Source organism: Arctopsyche grandis, chromosome 6 (assembly GCF_051622035.1).
Source record: "Arctopsyche grandis isolate Sample6627 chromosome 6, ASM5162203v2, whole genome shotgun sequence".
In the NCBI taxonomy this organism is placed as follows: Eukaryota; Metazoa; Arthropoda; class Insecta; order Trichoptera; family Hydropsychidae; genus Arctopsyche; species Arctopsyche grandis.
The window spans coordinates 17,392,840-17,411,719 of record NC_135360.1 but is presented as its reverse complement, the minus strand read 5'-3'; the positions used below and the strand labels follow the sequence as shown (position 1 = coordinate 17,411,719).

Genomic DNA, 18,880 nt, shown 5'->3' with positions numbered 1-18,880 from the left:
TAAGTGCTAACTGTTTATTTACTTATTAGCATATATTATATAAATGTGGACAATGTTAATACAAACATTGTTAAGACTGTTAAACAATATATGTATCTTGTCTTTTGATAGAGCTATAATCATACATTGGTCATAGTGATATAACTGTCATGGCTGCGCCTAAAAATATTCCACTCGATGCAAATAATCCAGTTTTTTCTTACCTTCTGTCACAGGATTGCAAAACCTCGAGTAAAGTTTCCAAAGAATTGCCACATAAAACTTTAGATTCATTTGACAAGTTAATCCATAATATAAATTGCTGAATTTCATACGACAAACTCGAAAATAGCTAAAATTTAATACAAACAGAAGTAAAGTTAGTCGATTCGTATGCGTTCAGATAAGTTTTCATCTACATAGTGTTACGTCTAAAATCTATTCCATACAAAGGCAACCAATCAATAAAATGTCTAAAAGAATGTTAATGGTCTTTCTTCGCGCAGAAATGCATTTAAAAGCTAGAAAAATATGTAAAAAAAACGATAAGTAAGTTAACTGAAATTATAAAATATTTGCAGCACGCAACTGCAAAGCATGTCAGACATGTCAATATGACGATTTGGAAAAACCTCAATGGTTAAAAATGGATTAGAAATATGAATAATAAAACGCAAACTTACATATGTATTATTAAATGTTAAATCAAATGTTTGAAAATTTTAAAAACAAAATATATAAGGTTCATATTAAATATTCTGAAACTCGAAGAAGTACTTCGAAATTTCACAGCTACATACATATAGGGGGCGAGCCCCGAACTCATCCTAGTCACTAGACATCGGATGGACATTAGGGAGATGGCAAATAACAATACATCGTTAAAACAGTGTTCAAAGCAAGGGAGGAAAAAATAAAGGTTTTTATACGAAGTTAACAATAGCTCCCTTGCCTTAATTACTCTTCGTCCTTTCCCGATCACTAAAGGCGGCGTTCGGACGATGCTTTATTCACAAAAAATGGTTCAATCAAAAAATTGTCAATCATGTTTTTTTTTGCTCTCTTGCTTTGTACGGTAATGGAGAGGTCTATCGTTATTTGACGAGCACCAAAAAAACGACTAAGTCTGCTGATCACTAAAGCGCGGACCCAGAGCGCGCCGTTTATTGTTCAATTATTGTAAATGCTTTGTAAAAAAGGTTCGGCAAACCTTTAACAATGCATTTACAACATGTGAACAATGAACGGCGCGCTCTGGGTCCGCTCTTTACTGATCACTAGAGATATGTAGGCTTTTGACCATGGAAGTGTCCTTTGCAAACGAGCCAACTTACCAATGGGCCGTGTTGTTAACACATTTATAAATTTAATAGCATCTAAAAGCGAGCGGAAATATAACAAAAAACGTTCTCTTCTTCAATTATCAACCTAAAATGAGTGCTTGGCACATGATTTTTTTTTCAATTAGTCAGAGGGAGAATTTTGGTCCTCGCAGTTCATAGAGAATATTCAACGCTAATATTAGATGTCCATTGATTTGAACCAATAATTATAACCAAAATAATGTGGGATTTAATTTTCTAGACTAGAAGAGATCATGTATGGATGATTAGGTTGGCATGCATGAGTTGAAGCAGGCGCCGGATTCTGGTATACATATAATTTCGAAAGAGACTTAGTATATATGTTTGTTTGTTCGTGACAGTCAATTTAATAAAAATAAAAAAACAAATGAATATTCAAATAAATTTATATAAAATAAAACTATTCAAGTAAATTTAATAAAATGTTTACTATTAGATTAGTCATGTTTAGGCGGTTTATATAATACCGAGCGAAGCCGGGTAAAAGCACTAGTAATATATATATATTCCTGACGTGCTTACAAACGGGGTAGAAGTTGTTGACAAAACAAACTTTGTAAAGCAACACCAAAGATATAATGTGAAGTTTGGCTCCGGTGTACGAAGAGCACTTCGGATGGCTTCTGACAGTTAGACAGTTGAATGTCATTGGGGCGGTATATCGTCGGAAGTCGAAGACGTTGACCTTGACAGCATCATCAGGGACGTAGCGCGGTCAAGAGGCAAAAAGCGAGAATTGGCTCGACTCCACCAATATGCCTATTGAGCAACACGGTAAGCTCGACGTCAAAATATTGAACACGTGTGCTGGTGATTTGCGACACTTTAAAAATAGGGTGCGTCGGGAAAAAAACAAGATAAACAATTTCGACCGGCGCCGAAAGGGCTAACAATGGTCATGGGGGAGCTGGAGCTACATACATTTGTATGGTTACTCTGGCCGTGAGAAATGCGGATAAAAAGGATGCACTCACTGGAACAGTGAGCTGGTTCAGAAGCCCAGACACCGTCAACCAACTGGTTATATCAACAATAAGATTGTCAAAAGTATTATATGTATAGACAGTTTTTGTCAACTGTTTAATGTGTAATTGGAATGAATATTAATATTATATGCACATTAGATAATTCCTAGCCTTATATGAAGAAATTTGATTTTATTATTCTTTGAGCCGAATCTTTTCGAGAATTTATAATATCATCATCATCATATATATAATATCGCTATTCTGTCTGTGTCTGTCTGAGATAACGCTCGCCGTACTATATAATAGTCGTTTCGATTCGACATACATATGTACGTCACAGCTAAACCACTGCCAAAACGTATATACGAATACAATAACTAAAGAAAAAAACTTCCATATATACTAATTGCTATCAATGTTTCCGCTTGGCAAGGAATTTAAAGCCATCTATTGAAAATTTATTTAATTAATTAATTTTTCTATTGGTTTTATATTGTTTACATGTAGGTAGGTAGGTAATTTTTACCGTTGTTTTTCATATTAAACAATTAAATATAAATACATTTAAAAGGTATTTGAAAAAAATTCGACCGCGTGGGGATCGAACACATGACCGACGACACATTTATTTAATTTTTTTATTATTTAATAACTTAGTATGCCAACACCCATGCGATGATATGTCATCGGGTACAACACTGGTGTAAAATGAATTTGAAAATTTAAAAAATATATATAAGGGATGTATGTCAGTGTGTGTGTGGGATTTAATTTTATAACCTAGAAGAATGCATGTATGAATGATTGAGTTGGCATGCATGAGTAAAATTAATAAGGTTGGTAGCATGCAATGTGTCGGAACAGTCCGTTTAGATCGTTGTGGTTCTCCGAGTAATAAACAATGTTTTAAATTGTTCAACGAGTCTCAGTTTACTGTACCACCTATGTCTCCTGACAACCAGATCCTACGTATGTATGTATGCGTTTTTGTATGGACCAGTATGAAGATTTAAAAAAAAAAAAAAATGCAAATATCAGAAGCTCATGAAAATGCAGGAAATCGCACTGTGATCACTAGAGGTAGGATAGTCACAGTGCTATCCATTGTTCGGCAAACCTTAAACAATGCATTTACAACCTTTGAACAATACACGGCCCCCTCAGGCTCCGGTGACTAGTGATCACTGACAAGAGCACACATACACGAAGGATCATATGCTCATTTGTACTTGAACGGCTGTGCGAGCGTGCGGGGATGGAATGAGGGGACGATTCGAATTGACCGCAAGGGCTGTGCATGCTAAAAACGTTAGCAACAATAGCCTCGGATGTGATTTGTGTATCTATTCCTTTCCAAAACCAACCGTTGAAATATCACCGGGCACAACACTATTTGCCGATAAAATGGTTAATTTTCGAAGAGTTCGTATTTATGGAAAGAAGATTTATATATGTACATACTTTCATATTGTGTTGTATCTGTGAAAGCATGAAAAATGTGTATGAATGTACTTGTACATATGATAATAACTATAGATACTATGTACATATTTGTAATAAATTTGGAAAATTGACAGTTAAAGTCAGACAAGCTATTTAAAACATCGAAAACAAAATTCCAGCTTTGTTTACATTTTGCGCATAACACCCATTGGCATTGATAAGTTGGAAAGTGAAACTATGTATTGCAATAATATCGATACCTGGTTTATGTGTAACTAATATTACAAATATATGTTTCTGTTGCATAAATTATAAATGTGAAACTATCGTCTGTACGACTTACATATAATATTCATTCAGATTGAAAGAAGTTTAAATGTGAAATAGGTCAATTTTTTCAACAAAGCAATGTCAAATATTGCCTACTAGAAAATAATATTCTTTACAATGTATAGAGAATAATATTTGTGTATTTTCACCATATGCAGCAAATAATTTGTACTCTTTACATTCTTCTACCTACTGATTACATTATCTCAACATTCTTGAATATTTATACAGGTACATGAAGATATAGCTGCTGGCAAGATTTGATGTTGCTAGAAATCTAGATCGCATGTTTTCCGACAGAATTTGTCAATTTTAGCCGACTCGGTAGTTGGAACGGTTTCATACAAAATTGGCACTAGCAAATATTCTTCCTACTCACCAAAATCATCACATATTCTATTCTTCCCACTTAAAATACAACGGAAAATTATTGAGAAGTATTTTAGCTAAAAATGTGCTTCACTGTAAAACGGCAACCCTGGATAGCAAGTTTGCATAAAGAAAAAGCAAAACCTTGAACCATATACAAATGTACATATGTATGTATGTATGTACAACTGAACTGAATTTGGAGTCTAATTGGGAATTTTTCTATAAATATGAAACACACCAAAACATAACTCATTCGCCTTATTTTTTACATATAATCAATACACTAAATTCTTATATAATTATTTAGATTGTATATATAATCTATTAGTAAATTAAAAATGTATATCAGAACGTGTGAAAGCTTGAAATATTAAATTTATATGAGGTAGATTAAAGAGAAGTAACTGTTAATTTCATTGTTAAACTATTGTCAATTTCATAGAAAACCCATGCTTTGAACACTAATGGAGCGTTCTATTGTTATTTGAAAAGCATCCATCGACTGAAGATCGAAGAATGGTTATAATTAAAGGGCGGATAGAGAGCGTGCTTTTTCCAGGAATCACGGCGTTTTGGGTCTATTCACAAAGCTAGAGTGCAAAAAAAAAAGGTTCGGTGAACATTTAACAAAGGTTCATCATAAAAATGAACAATGCACAACGAACAATAAACAAAGAACGGCACGCTTCCGGTCCTACCTCTAGTTATAATATAACTGTTCAACTCTTTAACATGCAAGTAGCGCAAGGGCGGAAGAAAGGTGCGTTTGGATACCTAGCTGTCATCACGTCGATCTGACAGCTGATTCCGATGTAATTTTTAATGATTAAATTCCTCTAGGTACTATGTATGTATGGTCGGTGTTGCTTTACTGATACGGAAACGTGGATGTTATTAGTGGCAAGCCTGAACAGGATAGGGCCTTTTGAAATGTGGCGTTACCGGAAGATGTTAAAGATCTCATGGAAGGAGCATGCGAGGAACGAAACGGTCCTCCAGCTTCTTCATAAAAAGAGAGAGCTTCTTGACACGGTAAAGCGTCGTAAGATGGAATATTTTGACCACGTTATTCGCTGCTCCAAATATCGCCTTCTACAAATAATCTCTCTTAGCTCCATAACAGCAGGTCATGAATGGGACTCAGACTCGAAAAATGGTTTCGGCTTGCCCATGATAGGGCAGAATTATGGGCAAGCCGAATTATGGGCTAGCCAGAATTATGGGCAAGAATACACGGGCCATAAGCAATGTCTGCTCATGGTAGTATCCTCAGTTGAAATTTGTGTTCGGCATTAGAAGAAGAAGAAGCTGCATTGCGGAGATATTTGCATACTTTAATAAGAGCTCCGTATGTTGGTAAAATATTAAAGCAAATAGTGGAAGTAGTTCAAAATCAGCTCAAAATTTTCGGATGGATAGGAATTTTATTTAACTAACGAAGTGAAACTAATAAAAAAAATCATACATCACGATGTTGCATACAGATTAGTTATCAACATAAATAAAAAAAAACATGTAAAACTAAGTGATTTTCCTAAAAATCGAGATAAGGCTAAAAATGTTCAGCAGTATCAGTATCTATTCAATTCCACAACTCGTGCGATGAAAGTCCAAGTTTCAAAATCAGCTCAAAATTTTCGGATGGATAGGAATTTTATTTAACTAACGAAGTGAAACTAATAAAAAAAATTATACATCACGAAGTTGCATACAGATAAGTTATAAACATAAATAAAAAAAAAAACATGTAAAACTAAGTGATTTTCCTGAAAATCGAGATAAGGCTAAAAATGTTCAGCAGTATCAGTATATATTCAATTCCACAACTCGTGCGATGAAAGTCCAAGTCCTACGTAAGAGAATTGATTTCGGCGTGCATTTGGAAGTCGTCCAAATTCAATTGTGACCGTTTTCGGAAAGACCGCAGTTTAGAAATCGGAATTGCACACCGGTCTGAAGTTAATGCACATGTAGGAAGATGCAAGCACAATGCAGACAGAAAGCAGACGGCAGACGGCACTACACGCGAGGGGAAGTTTCGCAATAATGAGAGCAAATTGCAATTGAGCCTGCAGCAGCCGTCTCTGCACACTATGCAATTCGACCGACCACGAAATATGCACATCTACGGGGGGATATGGAGATTGGGAAAATCAGACAGGAAGTAAAATGGATGTTATCCAGTGATATTGTACTTGTAATTTAACAGAAACGCTTCAAAGTATAAGTATGTACGTATATCATCAATATTGGCTCAACCTCCGTTGGCTCAATCAAAACTGCCATTTCTTGTCTCAAAGAAAGTCACGCGCCAAACTGGGAGACCGAAAATTGGTAATTTATTACCAAAATGCACGAGGTCTCAGGACAAAGCTGGCTGCGTTTAATTCAGCCGTTTCTACTACATATTTGTGATGATATGGTAGCACTAACGGAAACATGGTTGACTTCATCATTTTTTGATGCTGAACTTTTTGATTCTTCCTGGAGGCTGCATCGTCGCGATAGAGTAGATCGACGTGGTGGTGGTGTATTATTTGCTTGTCGTGATTGGTTTCGGTCAGTCCGGATGACAAATTTTGAAACTCTATCTGGTGAGGACTTATGGAATTCATAACTTGAAAATCATAATCGAGAAAGAATATTACGAAATACAAAAACCTTGTAAACATTCAAGACGATAAACGATATATAATAATAATAATTATTATTTTTAGTTGTTTGTGTATATATATGTTTTGTTTTTGTTATGTCTAATTTATTATTTTGTTTCTTGTCTTTTCTGTTATATTTTTGACCATTGTGGCGCATTAGGAATTCCTGTAATGCTACAACGGTCCAAACTTTAAATAAATAAATAAATAATAAATAATATATCTGACGCATATGTCTATTATCGATTGCTTTTAATTATGTATAAACTTCGACATTTTCGCAGGGATGAAATGTGCGATAAACATTATTGTTCGATGTTTGGATATCATTTCATTCACTTAAGTATATCCGTCAGATTGACAAATATTTAACTCGACAAATCGACTATGATACAATTTTATTTGACAAGTTACTGATATTTTAATGTTTATGTTACTGTATATGTTACAAGTTAATACAATACGAGTTAATGTTACAGTATAAGTGTACATCTCGAATGTTAATGAGCAGAGGTAGGATAGCCAAGGTGCCGCTCATTGTTCCATTGTTGTAAATCCTTTGTAAAAAAGGTTCGGAAAACCTTTAACAATGCATTTACAACATTTGAACAATACGCGGCACCCTCTGGGTCCGGGCTTTATTAATGAGCATACTAGTTTGTTCATACATGAACCAATCTTGCCAATTATAGTGTACACAGTAGAACAAATAGACAAACTGTCAGGCATAAGTTTAGGTATTCTCAATAGTTTGTCCCAACCTTTATGTATGCTAGCCCTAGGTTATAATATTTTTAATATTAACATAAACGGGAATTATGGCAACGTTGAAATGCGGTTTCCATACGATTCCCTATCTCAAATACTTGGCGTTTTAACATTTTTACAGCCGGGCCACACTGGGTGACTTACGAGTGACTTTGTTGTTCAAGCGTATTTGCTCGTGGTCAATTTGGTCACCTATATAATTTGGGTAACCAGAAGTGAATTCGCTCACTAATACTTTTAGGAGATTTCAATACGCGACGATACAATCACACGTGTTCATAGTTTTTTTACTATGTAGTTGCTGGCAACTAATCACCGAGTGTGGCACTCCTCAATACAACACTATACATTTTGAAGGGTCGCACCGGTCACTCGAGCATTAAAATCACCGTGACCAGATTGAAAACCGGCAATCGATCTCGGGTAACTATAGCTTCGGTAATCGGTGAGTTGTCTGGTGTGGCATGCTCCAAAGTCACACACCAGTTGCCCGCCAGTCATGCGGTGTGGCCGAGCTCTAAGGTTCTGACTAGGACCTAGGGGAATTTAATCATTAAAAATTACATCGGAATCATCTGTCAGATCGACGTGTATCTAAACGCACCTTTAAAGGTATCCAAAAAAAAATAGAATGTAAAAGTATTTTTTGGAGGTATCCAAACGCACCTTTCTTCCGTCCTTCAAATCAAATGCTAGCAAATCACATGTTAAGAGTTAAACAGTTATAACTAAAGAGCGGACCCAGAGCGCGCTGTTCATTGTTCACATTATGTAAATGCATTGTTAAAGGTTTGCCGAACCTTTTTTACAAAGCATTTACAATAATGGAACAATAGACGGCGCGCTTCCGGTCCTACCTCTAGTTATAACTAAGGTTCGGCGCGACATAGTGCCATTTGGACAAAAAATGAGTTCATCATTGTCTATTACAATAGCCAACCTTTTTTTGTTCTCTAACTTTGTATTTCATTGTAATAGACAATGGTGAACCCATTTTTTGTCCAAATAGCACTGGGTTGCGCCGATCTCTAGCGATAACCAATTTTCGGCGGTCAATGGATGCTTTTCAAATAACAAGACCCCTCAATTAGTGTTCAAAGCAAGAGTGAACCTTTTTTTTGTGCGAAAAGCACCCATTGAACGTCGATCTTTGCCGATGAGTAAAGCCCGGACCCAGAGGGTGCCGCGTATTGTTCAAATGTTGTAAATGCATTGTTAAAGGTTTGCCGAACCTTTTTTGGCTATCCTACCTCTACTGATGAGTATTAGAAGATCCCGAATAACCGAAGAAAATACCACAAATAACCGTAATAAACAAAACTGTTGTCAATCCCAACAACGCTCACAAAGCAAATGTACAAGACAATGGTGACAATAATGAAACAAATAAATCTTTTCACAACACCAACTCTGATGTTTTCAATTTTCTGCAAGTTTCAATGTAATTCCTTCAGCAGGATTACATGCATTTTGTAAGGGTTCGTTTATTAGTAAGCATGGAGTGCCAATTTTATAATAAAAAATTACTTCTTAAACGAAAACCATGTGAACTGTATAAGAGGTATGTAAAAAAAACACATCCTTCACAGGTTGAAAAAAAAAATCAATTGGAACTGTAGATACATTTTGGTGCGAACTATTAGTTAATATGAAATTAGATTTCATCCAAATTTTCGTCCGATGTATCATAAATGTAAGCAAAAGCCAAGCAATGTAGCGATTGCGGGCTACAGTTATTTGTTTTTAGTTGAAGTGCACGTCACTGAAACTCTTCATCCTGACGATGTGTATTGAAACGACTTGCCAAAACGCCCACAATCGCTCGTTCATCGAAGCCGTTGACTCATTCAGTCGTTCTCAACGCGCGTTTCGATGTGTCACATTTGAAAACATCAATCGACACCACTTGTCCGATAGCGATTTGGTCCACGCGCCATTGCACGGTGGTATGATATCTGGTCTTCGTAACTTACAATGTGAAACGTGTCGTTGATAGCCATCTAGTTTTATTTTCACATTATGTGTATCTAATGACAACATCACTCATTAAGCGTATCGCTGCATTATCACTGTCGCCGATGATAACGCTCGTTGAGTAATTGCTGCGTGGTTTATCGCGGGAAAAAGGTTGATATTCAACTTGTTAGCGGTATACAAATACATCAGTAAATTACCTCTCAAAATATTATCTGTTATATCATATCTCTATAAACATATATACATTTATTTTATCTCATGTAGGCGTATTTTATATAACGATTCACATTTGTGAAAGGGGCATATTTTATTCCCTCGAAAAAAGTCTTCATAAATGTAATCAATATGGAGTAATCAACAAATAACATAAAATAATCTTTTTAAAAATAAACTTGACAAATTCCTAAAAAAAAAAAAACAGCAAGTTTTTGTAGTTCTTCTTCTCTCTTGTTTTTATTATAATTATTAATTTATAATTTTATTTGCTTGTTTTATTTTCTTCTTAATTTTTATTTTGTTATGCGTAACGAGTGATAAATCCCTTGGGTCTATCGGCTAGTAATTGTAACCAATAAACAGTCAACCCTCCTATTGTGCGCTAACTTGATTCAACAATAAAAAGACTTAACGGTAAGATTACACTAAAAAGTTCAGCACGGGAAGTACTCGTGGTCTAGGCGTATCTTTATGTCATTGTTAATTCGAATGATCTAATTATTTTGACAAATTTCTCTTACATTTCTTCAAATATGGGAATCACAGTTGCTGTCAAACCTGTCAATACAAGGAGAAATAAATCAAGCAATACAAGTGAAAATACTCTAGGAGGTGAGGTTTGCGAAGAAACGCGATGGTACAGATTTGACCTAGCAGCGTTTTTTGCATGTTCAAAATACATATTTAAAATAATTGTGCCGCGTACTAGTTTCTGTCTAAGAAATGTAACAAAAAAAAATAAGGAAAATTGGAACGGGAACAGAACAGAACGCGGAACAGATGACCGCGTTATATGAGAATTGACTGTTCAAGTTTTTGTTTCATATATTTAAAATACGCCAAAGTGGTAGAGGTGGTTTGTTGTTGTTCCGTCGACAATCCAGCTCCGAATGAAACACGAAACAGATCCACCGAATATTTAATTTAATAACATAATATAATAGAATATACTAATTTAATAACATCCGCGATGTATACGATAAAAAGTACCATATACATCGATAAATATAATTCAATAAAAAGTTACTTTTTCCATCAAAAATTTAGGATTTTTGAACATTTTGTCGCTTGAACATTATTTCCGTGGACATTTTGTCGCGTGAACATTTTGTCGCGGGTACATTTTGTCAGTGCACTAATTTTCGGGTACATTTTGTCGTTGAACCTTTTGGACTTGCACCAATTGTCGCGTCCCCGTTTAAACTTGTTGCATTTTCTGCTGACTTTAGCCCCCCCAACTCAAATATCGTCCCTGGATATGAAATATATCATCGAATAACAAAACATGTTACGAAGTATGTTGATACGTGTTGCCCTTGTATGTGTGTGTATGCGACGTAATAATTTCATTAAATAAATTCACGTTTATTTATTTGTATTATACGTACAGTGAGCGACAAAAATAGGTACGCAGTAGCAAAATTTCATTTTATTCGTATATATCGCAATATTTTTGATTTAAAAGTTTCTGAAATCATGACTAGGATCATTAAGATAATAAAACAAGACAAATTATTAATTATATTGATGTATTTATTGAGATATTGGAATTATTTACGAAATGGACAAAGTTGGGAAAAAAGTATTGGCAGTTCTTCGAGCGTTTTTAATTTAATTTAAAGCGGTTTTCACGGTATAAATTTTTTAAATGTTTCCTTTTAATAATATATACATAAAACAATAATATATAAATAAAATAAAGCTTAATATTTAGTAATTCCCCCTTTGTTTTTGATTACTGCCTCAATTCTTCTGGGCATAGAATAAAACAATTTTTTTATAACATCTGGGAAAATATCCTTTTCCCATGTCTCCGTTATTATGTTTTCCAGCTCCTGAAGCGTTTTTGGATTGCGGGCTCTTACTTTCCTCTTCAAAATCGCCCATAAATTTTCGATAATGTTCAGGTCTGGACTGTTCCCGGGCCAGGTAAGGGATTTAATTCCCAAACTTTCATTATAATTGGTTATCTAAAACAAGTCGATGATATTTACCACATAAAAAAAACAAATTAAAGATAGAAAAACGGTTAGATAACTTACAGAACGAGCTCGATGACAAGGTAAAGAGTCGTCCTGAAATATTGGTTCAGCGACGAATTCTGTGAGTGCTTCGATGGTGGGTAAAACACGTTCCCTTATCGTGTTTTTGTATTGGATGGCATTCATGGACCCTCGGACGAACTCTAGCACCCCAATTCCATATCCTGTATTGCACCCCCGTATCATGACATACGGGGAATGCTTCGCGGTCGCGAAACACAACTTGCGTGAAAACATTCTCCACTTCTACGGCGAACTGTGGTCTTCCCATCTGATCCAATAAGATTCCAATTAGATTCATCTGAGAACACCACCCTGTACCAGTCCTCTGATATCCAATTCTTCTTGTCCTTGGCCCATTTCAACTGCTTTTTCTTCATTGAAACCGCCAAAAGTGGCTTTTTCGCGAATTTGATCGCTCTAAACCCTAATTTATTCAGCTTCCTTTGGATCATACGGGTATGTACTGCTGTGGATGTTGAAGTGTAAACCTCATCCCTGATTTTAGAAGCAGTAATAAATTGATCTTGAAGAGCAGCACGTTTTATGACACGATTTTCACGTTCCATCAATTTTGACTTCCTTCCTGATCCTGGAGCCCTTGTTAATAATCCTGCATCACTGTATTTTTTGATGAATTTTCTCACAGAACCTTCACTGAACCCCACCCGACGAGCAATCTCTCGATACGCGATTCGCTCTTTCGTAAGAGCCAAAATTACCGCTTTTTCATCGGTCGACATTTGGCGTGCGGACGACATTTTTCTGATGCGATGTTATTGCAACCAAAGTTAACGCGAAACTAAATAGGGAATTGACCATCAGCTTTGTAAATCTTTGTACCAACGGTACATAGAGTTGTGTAAAAAAAAAAAAGGTTGGGGTCTCATTGTTTACGGCAGGTAGAGAGGTTTGTTTAGCGCTGTTTGTCCGAAATCTATGTGCGTACCTATTTTTGTCGCTCACTGTACATGCATACACACAATTCAGAGCAAATTTTAATATCGAAAGGTAAATTTAATGCCAAACAGCACGTACTTTAATTAGCATGATTGAGTAATATATGTAGAGTGCTGTACTAATTCACATGGCTACGTCGTGACATGTTACGCGTACACTTTGGGAATTCGCTAAAATATTATACAAATTATTAACATTCGAAATGTACAAAACATGAAAGTGAACCAAATCTCTAAAACGGAAAATATTTATACAGTCAATATATTTTATCGCCAATATATTAGTACACTGAATTACTCTTATAAATATAAAACAAGTATAATAAAAAAAATATTGAACCACAGCGTAGCTCATTGTTCACCAGGAGCGAGGTCGAGAGTTCATATCCCGGTCGGAATCGAGTTATTATTCGATTTATATAGGCTGCTGGCAGGATTTGGATGGTTATTAAATCCAGATCGACCGTCTCCAATTAGAGTTTGCCATTTTATCTAACTTAATCGCTTTCACGAATCTAATAAAACCGAAACCTGTTTTCCACAAATCGAAATTTGTTGATTGTTATTTTTATATTTATTATACATACCTATGTATGTACATTGTAGAAATGTGTTTAGTATTTATGTACAAGTTTGGCCATAGGTGTCACTTTGGGCAATCTGTTTTTTTCTCTAAATAAATAAAATTTATATTTTCCCATGATACTATTACGGGTTGCTCGTGAACGACACCTATAATATTAAACTTATACATACATATATAAATTTAAAATCCAATCGATTAGGAACTGTTTCAACAATGAAATCAGATGAATTGGCGATATCTAATAATCACAAATAACCAAGTCTGACCAGCAGCACTACAGAAATATCCTGAATAAATTATTTTCATTTGAGGTCAAAACAGAGCTTGAACCCGGGAAGCTCTCGGTGGTTAGTATTAACGCAACCACCGAGCTATTCTGCTGGCACATATGGTAAAAATAAAACATCACTTTACATATAACAAAATATGTATGTAAGTTGGAGTAGGTAGCAAACAAAATGTTTAACATCACTACCGCAACGTAAGATGAGTTCAAGATCGGATTATATGGGGCTATAAATTCATCTAAAGTATATTACCGCAGTGATGGCACCCGATAAAACTAAAACGACATACTTAAGCGTTTCGGTTAGGTGTCGAAAACCTTTTTTTTTATTTATTTCACCAAAGTGGTCGAAAATTCGTCGACTTTTCCAAGAAGAAGTTGCGTATGGTCTGCAGTGCGTAGTGGGAAAAGTATCGACACGGTCGGAAAATTCGGTGAAAATTTCGCGTGACCGCAAACGAACAGCGATGAGTCACTGTCCTCGCTCGATTCTGGGTAACTGGGGTCGTGGCTGTGACTCACGATTTTCAGCCGTCGTTTTTCACTTTATATATTCACTTTTACATTTGCCGAGAGCTTGTTTCCTTCTACAGCGAAGGTCGCATGGGAACGGGAAGATAGAAAAAAAGAGACTCGCGGAGTTCAGTTTTTGTATGCGTTCTTCGCGCGCGTTTGTTCCATTCTGGGTAGTGCCGTGCCGTTTTTAGGATGGGATCGGCATTCGATCCAAAAACCCATCCTCGGCGAAGTCCCTCTCCAAGGTTGGTTTTGTTTTATTCGTGGTGTATAAATTTTACGCTGTTTTAATGTGGGGTTTTCCCGAGGTAATTTGGAAAATTAAATTTGTTTCTACGAATGTGTCACTAGCACTTAACGAGATACGTTATTATTTGTTAAATTAAACATTCCGCTCGAGGGCAGTCGTACATTGAAAGTTATGCATGAATTAAAATCCGGGTGATATTTATGGATGGTCGGTTGGTCACGTTTTTAATTCGGATAAATAAATTTCATTGAAAGTGGTAATATTTCAGATTGACAACGTGTGTTGAACGGTATATAGACTTTTCGTCCAATTTACTGTTTGTTGGTTGAATAAATTTGAGTCAAAAATAATAGCTTTGTATTTGAAAAATTACACAATACACCTACATGAAACTGACGGGCGAAAAAAACTGTCGCATTACTTCTTTGATCTCATCTTTTCATGTATAATTTATCACCAATTTGACCTGTGACTAGAATAACCAGTTTTCCATTGTGTGTACAATATAGTGTGTGCTATATTGGATTTAATATGTGCATTATGCTGTATCATCATCATCATCGTTTGCAGCCATTCACCATACACTGCTGGATGTAGGCCTCTCCAACACGCTTCCATTCTCTCTATTTTACGCAATTCTCATCCATCCTACCCCATCCATTTTACTTTATCTTCCTTTCACTCTTTTACGTTTTCCCGGGTACTATTCCAGCACATCTTTTGTTCTCCTTTCTATCTTTTTTCCGTTCTTTATATAAAATTTATATTTTTCCCACGGTGCAATTACAGGTTGCCCCTGAGCGACACATATAATATTGTACATATATAAATTTATAGATTGTAAATTTTAAATAATATTTAAATAGTGATGACAAACAGTGGGTAGGATAGTTTTTGTCAATTTGATAAGGAACCGCTTCAACAATGATATCAGATAAATTGGCAAACTAATAGGAAATGATCGACTCAGTCATAAATATCCAAGTCTGACCGGCAATACTACAATTCTTTTTGGCTGAATTAGGTGGGATAAAAAGTTATGACAAAATTGTTAGCCCAGTTTTCGAGAAAACAATTAAATGTGCACTCAATAACTATTTAGTAATATTTATATGTATGGCTTTCCCCTTATTGTAGGGATCTGAAATGTTTTAAATGTCACATTGGTATATTTTAAGTGCTAAGAGGATTAGGTCGGGGTTCTATTATACATTCTACAGATTCGACTTTTTTTGTTGACAATTTTCATCCTAGAATGTTTACTATAGAAAATTGAGATTAAAAGCTGCCGTTGTTTGGAAACCCCTACTTTGTTGTAATTTTGGATATTACACTTTATGGAACAATTAGATTTTCGGATGGTCCGCTGAATAAAAAAAATATACACTTTCGTAGTTTCTTGTAGAAATTAGTAATGTCCGGATTCTGTGCAAATTTCAAGGCACTTACACAAAAAATCCTAATCTATATTCCCTGAATAATATTAATTTAAATAAGAGTAAAAAAAACCTATATAACCATCAAACGTGTAAAATAATAACGCGAAACACGTTTACGGTTTCTTCACATGGTAGATGAAGGCATCAGAAGCGACCGAAAAAGGAAAATTTCATCTCGAAAACTTCCTGCCAATCTGACAACTCTACAAACCGGCCTACGAATCAATATTAAACTCTTGCAACGAACAAAACCAACTTAATTTGACCCAGTTCGTGAAACAGGAACACAATTTATATAACACTGATAAAAAAAATGTCATCACAATAATGAAATTGTTTTCAAATTGGACTAATCGATAGTATTGTTTTTTTTTTTCTATTTGAAGTGGCCTGTCACGCTTATTGACTTAGAGCGCCTGAGTAAACACCGACAAACATGTCATTTATTTTTCACTGTCAAAATAAATTCACAATTTCATACTCACTGATCGATTATCGCTTATTGCGCACAAAAAAAAAACAGAAAATCTTTCACATCTCGAAGGGTCAGACAGAAAGTTTTATCGCGTCAACTATGTATGTACATATGTGCATATAAATAGATTAATATCGCCAGAAGCAGGGAGTTCGCTTCATAAAGAAAAATCAAAAGCAAAAAGTTTAAATAGCGATTATATTACATACATATATACATATATAAATAATATCATTGCACTTCCTGTTAGGTGTACAGTGTCCTTGTTATGGTTTAATGCGCGTTTCGCGGCCACAAGAACGTTAACCCAATACGTAGTTATTACTATAACAATATAAGTTTCCGCAAATATTGAATAGACATACAAAAAGTATAGCAATAAGAATCGAATTAAATTGTACTTAATGTTAGTCGTAAGTGTTGGAATTCAGAAATGAGATTACTTTCAAGAAACATAAAAAATAATACAATCATTGTGCACATAATTTAGGATGTCTGGTTGAAATGCGAAACTTTGGAATTCGCCCAAATTTCATTGAAATCTGTATGCATTCGAGAAACGAATGCTGTGGATTTATCATACGAATACTATTATTGTTGTATTTTTCACGCAAATATATGCATGTATCGTCTTTTTGGAAAAAAAATTGGAAAGAGTCACAACAAGCAGAGGTTGATAACCGTTTTTCAATGTTTGGACTTCTTCCAATCTCATCACTTTGTATGGGATTTTTGATACGTTTTGTGGTACAGTACAGCTCAAACCGGTAACTGCACGTACACTGCACTTTAGTACATACATATATTCTATATGGACAACCATATCTTCCGTAATGTGTATGTGGCGTATCCGAAACACCAGTAACCGACACGATCTATTCATACTATACAGCAGATAGTCACCGAAACGAATCAAGCAGAACCGGTTTTGTTTGGCCACTTTGGAAATATTCACGTATAATGTGACGTCATAGTGGCGAGTGCACCCGTACAAACGAAAGTATTGGTATTTGCTTTTGAATATTTTCGAAAACGTCATATTGTGACAATATTGACTCGACGATACGACGCAAGCAATGTTGCGCCGTATCGTCACGTATATGTAAGCAGATTTTGCTTTGAACTCGTCGAAAACAAGTATGAACATGCCGAAAACGAGCGATGTTGTATACATAGTATGAATATAAGTAGTCTTTTCCGTGTAGTGTTGTACTGAGCTGTTGACGTGCAGTGCTGGATAGTATAAATAGACCTTTGCGTGTACTCGTGCGGTTGCCTGATTCATTTTTTGTATACTTTTTGATAAAATAAGTCTAAAAAAAAATGTCTAGTCTTACCTGATTAAAAGGTTCTAGCTCGATTTACTAAAGCTAGCATATCAATGCTTGGTTTATTGAGAAATTTTAGTTCGAACCTGACTTGACCCACGTATTTTAGAAAAAGTGAACGAATAAGCAAAAAACTGACCATAATTTCGAAACAAAATATATGGAATAAAATTTAAAATATTAATGAAAACCACAAGTTTTCACACAGAAAGCCCGCATATTTCCGAACACTGTTCCTACAGCTCTATATCAAAAATATACATATACTTCAAGTTATTCCTAATTTTCATCCTTTTGATCGTAACTTTTCCGTCTGAAAGCTTGTTCAACTAAAGTTGGACGACCCGACTGTGCCCAACTTTAACTTTCGTTTTGAATATCGCAAAAGTATACCTACCCCTGTATAATGCTCGTCAAACTTTCGCCATGCGGCTTTCGCAATTATAATACAAAAAAAACTTTTTAATTGAAATAATAAGAGAAAAAAAATGGGGGATGATTATCAATATTGAATGTTGCAATTGGGAGAAGCACGCGTGGAGATGGTTCTCGCAACACGACAGTGCCAAGGGCAGGGTGTGCCAAAAATTACCGCGCCCATATATATAAATTATAAATGAGCCAAGTCACACAATACAATGACGTTTTAATAATAACTTAATTACCTGGTATTACAACTTTTGGCCGTTTGCACAATCTCATGTGTGCCATTTACAACGACAAAGTTCGTCCGAGGAAATTATGCCGACGAGTCTACATGCAACTAATGTTAAATGGGCCATTCGTTTCACGTGCTATGAGAGAATGTGAAATTGTCTGAAAAAAAAGTAGAATTCACATACGATAACAATTTGGATTGCTTCAATTAAGACGCAATTGAGATGAATGCCATATTCGCTAAATGTAAATACAAAAATTCTCACGTATC

At 35.3% G+C, this 18,880-nt stretch overlaps 1 protein-coding gene across 2 annotated transcripts in view; it reads right to left on the bottom strand.

Annotated features, from left to right (window-relative positions):
• dop (microtubule-associated serine/threonine (MAST) protein kinase dop) overlaps positions 1–18,880 on the bottom strand; it is a 48,762-nt gene that overhangs the window by 13,740 nt on the left and 16,142 nt on the right. The window lies entirely within an intron of this gene.